The sequence below is a fragment of the Mus caroli genome, chromosome 17, assembly GCF_900094665.2.
Source record: "Mus caroli chromosome 17, CAROLI_EIJ_v1.1, whole genome shotgun sequence".
Taxonomy (NCBI): domain Eukaryota; kingdom Metazoa; phylum Chordata; class Mammalia; order Rodentia; family Muridae; genus Mus; species Mus caroli.
In genome coordinates this window covers 83,710,817-83,718,686 of record NC_034586.1, presented here as the reverse complement: position 1 = coordinate 83,718,686, position 7,870 = coordinate 83,710,817, and the positions used below count along the sequence as shown (strand labels likewise).

Here is a 7,870-nt window from a genome sequence, read left to right as displayed (position 1 = left end):
ATCCCAGGATGGGGGAGGCAGAGGCAGGAAGGTCGGAAGCTAAAGGCCATCCTGAACCACAAAGTCAGTTTGAGGACAGCCTGACACCAACGGGTACACAAACAGAACCTGCACGGGGTGGCTCCCATCTGTCTTTTTGTCCGTGCTCGCCCAATCTGACTGAACTATGAGGGGTTCAGGGCTTTTGTTTAGTGTACTGCATGAAGCCTTCATTTGTCCCATTAATTTCCCTAGCTGCTGCCTTTCCTCTTGAATAGGAAGTACTGCTCTAGCGCAGTACAGGGGACTTCTCGGAGCATCTCTTCCCTCTTCATGTTTAACTGGCCTACACACTCTTGCATTCCTTTTGTTCTAAGAGTTCTTTTGTAGTGAGCTTATCTGATAAAGCAGGCCATGGGATGCTTCATGTCTCAGAATACAATTTCCCTCCCCTCTCAGATAACTCATACATAGTTCCTTCAAAACTAAAAATACCCAAAACTAAGAAGAAAAATTATAAATATGTAAATTTTCTCCTACCTGACTCTTCTCACACACAAGATGTTTTCTGATCATCTTCCCACACCCGCCAATTTTCTGCAGTATCCTTTCTACGGTTTTAAAATTCAGTGCTTCCTCCTTGTGATCCTACTGTGTGCACGGGGGTTTTCTCCAGTGGCTCCTCACAGTGTGTGGGAATCTCACATCTAAATCTGCACACATGGCAGATAATTTCCAAGTCAGGAGGAATGCAGGCTGATTATCAGGGAAGAGGCTCCTGAAGGCCAGGGATGCAGTTTTATTTCCTGGTTATGCCTGGGGCAACCTTTCCTCTGATGCTATCTGCTATCCAAGGCTTGCACTCAGCACTTTCAAAGTTCTCAGCCAGGGATGGGCTTCAGGGAAGGATTTGAGAACGGATAAACCTTGGCATTTATTTCCTTTTAAAAAATTCACTTTTATTATACATACCTCTTCCCAGAGCTGATAAATTTTAACCAATGTGGTCATGAAGATGACCACTCTATTAAAATTCTGTCTAGGGATTGCACAATGGTGGTGCATGCCTTTAATACCAGCACTTGGGAGGCAGATTGTGACAGATCTCTGCGAGTTCAAGGTCAGCCTGGTCTACAGAGTAAATTCTGGGACAGTCAGGGCTACATAAAGAAACCCTGCCTTGAAAAACAAACAAAAATTCTGTCTAGGTAATTAGAAAGGCAATTTTGTTTCTCTAAAAATTTTAAGAATATAATTATTGGGCTTGGGGTTTCTATCAATTGGTAGAGTTCTTGCTTAGCATGTAGGTCATCTTGGATCCAGTTTCTAATACTATGTTAAATGGGGCTAATAGTGCACATTTATAATCCCAGCACTCAGGAAGCGGGGGCAGGGGAATCGGGAGTTCAAGGTCATCTCCCACTATATACTGCTAACTCTGAAAGCAACTTGAAATATATGAGATCCTGATCCGAAAAAATGGGCTGGGGCTGGGGAGCTAGCTCAGTGGGTACAGCACTTGCTAAGCAAGTGTAGGATCCAAGCTTAAACACCCCAAACCCACATGAAAGATGGATACAGTAACCCACATCTGCAATCCCAATGTTGCTATGGTCACGAAGGAGATAGAGACTAGAGTTTACCCAAATGCTCTCTGAACAGCGAGCCTGTCACACACAAGGTAGCAGGCAAGCACTGATACCCAAGGCTGTCCTCTAATTACACACCCACTATGGTGTGTACATGTCCACACTCACCACAGCAATACACACGTACTCAACACACACAAGTTTAAGTTCATCATTGGCTCTATACATAGTCCAAAATCAACACTGTCCTACATGAGACTCTGTCTCAAAAGGAAAAAGGCCAAAGGGGAACATCACTGTACAGGCATTTTGGTGACAGGAGAGTATTGGTGGAGATGACAGAAGTGTTCAGGGAGTGAGCATTGACTTTGGCAGACATATTCATTCTGAGCAGAGCCCAGGATGGTCACAAGTGGAGGTGAGTCTCCTTGGAGAAAATCCAAAGACGCAGCACTCAGCTCTCCTCTCGGCAGTGTGATGAAGCCCGTCCCGTGCTTCCCATGCAGACGTGGCACGGTTTGAGTGATTTCAAAGGTAGACACGGAGGCTGTAAGGATGGCTCAGTGGATAAGGTGTCTGTGGCACAAGCAGGAGGTCCTGAGGCTACATAAAAGCTGGCTGTGTGCATCTGTAATCTCAGAGTTTATATGGTGAGACTGGAGGTGGAGACAACGGGATTCCTGGAAGCTCACAGACTGGTGAACAAGATCCTGTAGCAAACAAGACAAGATGCAAAGGCTGATACCCAATATTATCTTCTAACATCTACACTCAAACACACACACACATGTGCACACATATGTGCACATACACATACACACATGTGCACACACACATGTGCATACACATACATGTGCACATACACACATGTGCGCACACACACATGTGCACACATATGTGCACATACACATACACACATGTGCACACACACATGTGCATACACATACATGTGCACATACACACATGTGCGCACACACACATGTGCACACACATACATGTGCACACACACACATGAACACACACACACGGAGCTGGGAGGATTCTAAAAACCAGACACTTGAGGACTGAACTAGAATTGAGGCAGAGCTTCATAAATCTCTCCTTAGACACGACTGAGCATTTGTAAAACCCCAAGGACAGGGGCTGCTGCGCTGCTCATCTCCATGACACATCTAGCACACAGTCACAGAACTCAACTTTAATGGAGTGCCAGGGAGAGAACTGGTGGGGGTTGGGTATTGATTTAAGGCAGCACAGGTGTGTACAGCCTGTGTCAGGAGGATGGACGATCTCTGTGACCAGAATTAGAGGTCTTTGCAGAGAGACACCTGAAGGACAAGTGTACACTAAGGACCAGAGGGGCAAGTGCCAGGTTCTCAGCTGTTCCAGATCCATCACCTTCTACTCTGGATCACGGTCCTCTCTTTATAGATGGCTGTTTTTATTGAAAGCCCGCTGTCAATTAATGAGGCCGGTGCATGCTGTGTGAATGCACAGCAACCAAAGATTTAGGGTGAATGTAACGGTTCACAGGTGCCCATTGCTGGTCCTGAAGATCTTTCCTTTCTCTGAGTTGTAAGGTGGTTCTGACTTGAACAGTTAACGAAGCACATGTGATGGGGACCATGTGATGGCTCAGTTGTTAGCGTCTAGTACCTCTGGGGGTGGTGGGACCTTAAGAGGAGGCACCCAAGAGAAGGAAGTTGGGTCACAAGCCCTGAAGGACTATTGAGATCCTAGCTCCTCTCTCTCACTCTTTGCTCTCTGCCATGAGGTGAGCAGGTTTGATCGACTGACTGGCTTCTGTCATGATGTCAGCCTCCCGAGAGGCCCAAACCAACTAACTAACCAGGGACAAAAACTCCTGACATCGTGAGTCCAAATAAACCTTGTCTCTCTACAAGCTTTTAACTCTGGTATTTTGTTATAGTAACAGAACACCGAATAACAGGGAAGGCTTTACCCCTACTTGAGAAAAGTACAACAAAAGCCTTCCCTAATTCCTAGAATTTACAAACTACATATTTGTAGCCCTATCATGAAGAAGGAAAACGGCTCAGTTTTATAATTACTAAAGAGTAACGAGTTCTGTCCATTTTTTATTAGTGGTCTTGTTACTGCCAAGCCCCTTGCAAGGCACCGAATAAATCTGTTTTCTGAAACAAACAACACCTGAGATTTTGTCACGCAGAGGAAAACCTCTGCTAACATATTTCTGTGTATCTATCCGGATTTAACTTACATGGTTTCTAAGGTATCCTTTTGTGTGAATATACTTATATATAAATAATTTCATTCTCCATTTAGAGAGATTCCTGCTCCGAAAATACTGGGGTAAAACCAGGCATGATAACACACATATGTAATCCTAGCACTTGGAAGATGAAGGTGAGATGCTCAGAAGTTAAAGATCATCCTCAGCTACTGTCAAGTTCAAGGCCAGCCTGGGTTACCTGTCAAGTTCAAGGCCAGCCTGGGTTACCTGTCAAGTTCAAGGTAGGCCTGTGCTATATTAAGACCATGGTGTTTTGTTTTGTTTTGCTTTGTTTGTTTTTAATACTAAGATTAACACTCTTGTTTTCGTTTTAGTCCGTTTTTTAAAGACAGGGTTTCTCAGTGTATTCCCTGCTATCCTAGAACTTACTCTGTAGACCAGGCTGGCCTTGAACTCAGAGATCTGCCTACCTCTGATTCCCGAGTACTGAGATTACAGGAGTGTGCCACCATTGCTAGTTCTTATACATACATCTTTATTCAGTGGGTCAAGAGATCCCAAGAGGAATTTCTAGTCTTAAGGTTTGACAGCACTAGTTTTCTGCCCTCTAGGCAGCCCATGGTCATTTCTCTTTCCAATGGCACCATGTGACAAGGACGAAGTTATCACAGTCTGATAAGGCTGTCAGCATTCTCTCAGTCCTGGGAAATCGATCCTCTGACATGTGCATGCAATGCCTCCTGCAATGCCCAGCTTGTATTTCTGCACCTGCATCCTGAGCTCCTGCTTCCTTCATGTGCCTCTGAGGGGAAAGGACTGCATCAGTGGGGCCTGTGTCTCCTGGCTGCCAGACCACAACTGAGAAAATGCAGAGAGCCACGCTTCTCTCCACACTCTGCCATCCTCGTGAGCTGGCTTCCCATTACAACACCAACCATCCAGCTCTGGGAGGAACTCGCCCAAACTCTGTCTCAACAGGCATCGCAAAGCAGCACGCTGTTCTCCACGCTGCTCTGTGAAACCAAGCCTTATTGAACCCCATTTCTGCAAGTAGTACTTGGTTTGTTGTTATTTGTTTTAGTAGTGTGGGCTTTGTCAAGAAGACCTCGCTCGGCAACTAAAGATTCTGGATTCCTCTCCATAATGATTTTGAGGAGACAGGGCAATTTCCTCACCATGAGTGACTCACTGTGTTTTCTGTCCTGAACGTTCTGATTGGGCTCTTTTCATCCTTGGCTGCTGGAGGATCATTGTCATCACGAGTGACCCAGGAAATTCATGACTAAGTGTCTAGTTTGGAGGAAACAAATGGTCACGGATGTCCTTTACCCTCGAAAGACAATAGCACAAAAGGCAGAAATCGGCACAGTAGCCGAAGTGTACAAAGCTCCGGCAGATGTCGTCTTGGCGTCCGGACGAGAACCAAGTTTGATGATGATGATTTGTGGTGCCTTAGATTATGGAAAGAAGAGTAAGCCCAAACACACACGTAAGCCCTCAAGAAGGAAGGCAGGGACGAAATGACAGGGCACTGCAAAGGTCACCTGGGCTGGCGAACACGTGCTGGAGGCTGGACAACAGCAGAAGGAATACCGGTGACTTATCTGCCTCAGTGGGGCAAATTTCTAATGCAGGGACTAATAAACTGTCAAAAAGCTTCCTTTAACATTTTAGTCGGGATACTTTTCCCAAAAAACTTAAATGCTTTGGACCAACCTTCCCTTCCCGGTGCCAACCCCTGGCAGAACATAATGCCCTGAAGTCATGAGGTTGGGAAATCTTGCCTGCTAGGTCTGAGGTTGCATGCATTCCTGGTAACCATGGAGAAAGCAGAGTACGTGGCTCTCAGCTGCACTGTAAGAGCCTGTTGTCTTCAGGGTTCCCCCTGAACAAGACTTCTGAATAACCCATGACACTCCTGGCCAATTACAGCTCAAGAAATGCACACTTCACTCCCTGGAAAGAGGGTGCAGTGCAGAAGGAATGCCGTGCAGAAGGGGCGCAGAAGGCTATAGATTTTTGCTAGTCATCGTTCAAGCTGATAAAAGACAATGAGCTTTCCCAGAAGGTGAGATTTAATGTAGCCGTTACCCAGCACGTGGTGACTACACAAGACATTAAACAAAAGACCCTGCTCACATGAGTAGCAGCAACTTTTTTTTTAAGTTGTATATTGTAAACTCCAGAGAGTAGCTTTTTTTTTTAAGATTTATTTATTTATTTTATGTATATGAGTACATGTAGCTGTACTGATGGTTGTAAGCCATCATGTGGTTGCTGGGAATTTGAATTTAGGACCACTGCTCACTCTGGTCGGTCCTGTTCACTCCAGTGCTTGCTCAGTCCCTGCTCACTCCAGCCCAAAGATTTATTTATTATTATTCGTAAGTACACTGTAGCTGACTTCAGATGCACCAGGGTGTCAGATCTCATTACAGGTGGCATGTGGTTGCTGAGATTTGAGTTCAGGACCTTTGGGAAAGCAGTCAGTGCTATTCCCTGCTGAGTCATCTCTCCAGCCCCTTCCAGGGAGTACTTTTAAGCTATGATCTCTTGAAGGAAATTGTGCATCTGCTGGAAACAGGAGACAAATGGCTGCGTCCATGGCCTTCAGGAGAGCAGACACCCTCCTGTTTTGCTCTGAATTCCCACCCTGTCCTCTTCAGAAAGAAAGGACTTATGAGTTTAGGACAAGGCTACAAATCAATCCTTTTGAGCAAATATCTTATTACTGTCTTAGTATTCCTTCGCTATGAAGAGACAACATGACCATGACAACTCTTTTTTTTGTTTGTTTGGTAGAAGCTTTTTAGTTTATTTGTCCTCTCAGAAATCTGCACATCACAGGAAAACATCAAGTCATCGCAGATCTACTCCTTTGGCTTTTTGCCAGCACCATTGGCCTTCGTTGTGCCCCTGACCTTCTTCATTCTGTTCTTGCGTTCCTTTCGCTGTTTCCGGGAGGTCTTTTTCTTCTCATAAAGGCCATGTCTTACGAGTCTGTGTTTAGGCTCATTCTTCTTAGCATAATCTAAAGAATCATAGCTCATGCCAAAGCCAGTGGTCTTGCCACCACCGAAGTGGGTTCTGAATCCAAAATACAAAGATGACATCTGGTGTGGTTTTGTACATTTTGGACAGCTTTTCCCCAATTTCTGTCTTTAGTACTGTTGCCTTCCCAGGATGAAGGACATCAGTGACCATCTGCTTCCTCTGAAGCAGACGGTTGGTCATGAACGTCCTGGTCCGAAGGGTTACTGTGTCATTCATGACGGCTACAGCGCCGGAGCTGGAGAGGAGGGAAAGAGGGACTGTGACAACTCTTACAAAGGAAAGTATTTAATTGGGGCTTACAGTTCAGAGGTTTAGTCAACATTGTTATAGTGGAAAGCATGGTGGCATGTAGGTAGACATGTTGCTGGAGAAACAGCTGAGAGTTCTACATCCAGATCTACAGGCAGCAAGAAGAGAGAGACACTGACACCTCAAAGCTGGTCTCCAGTGGCACGCTTCCTCTAAGACCACACCAACAAGGCCACACTTACTAATCCCTGTCAAGTAGTATCACTCCCTAATGACCGAGCATTCAAATCTATGAGCCCATGGGAGCCATTCCTATGCAAACCACCACATGCACATAGTTATAAAATCCTTATACATTACAGAGTCCCCTCGTGGGGACTCTGATGACCTGTACACATATTTAGTCTAGAAACCATTGCCTTGTGTATATTCCCAGCAGCCTGGAAGACTCTGGCTAGTTTTACCTGTAGTTATGTTCATTGTGAAGATGCTAAAGGACTGTTTTTACTTGCTAAATGTCTTCCAGAATTAAATAATGAGGTTTCAACCCTGTGACCCAGCCATGCCACTCTTGGCCATAAACTCAAGGGACTCAGTCAACAAACCCAAGGGACACAGTCAACGAACCCAAGGAATTCTAAATCAACAAACCCAGAGATACCTGAGCTTCCACGTTCGTAGCTGCACAGTACCCAGAAAAGCAACCAGTCAAGATGTCCTTCATGAGATGGATGGATAAAGGAAACATAGTACACATACATAATGGAATTTTATGCAGCCATAA

General features: G+C 45.2%; 1 pseudogene; it reads right to left on the bottom strand.

Moving 5' to 3' along the window:
- Window positions 1-6,653: 6,653 nt before the first annotated feature.
- Window positions 6,654-7,053, bottom strand: LOC110284229 (annotated as a pseudogene).
- Window positions 7,054-7,870: the final 817 nt, after the last annotated feature.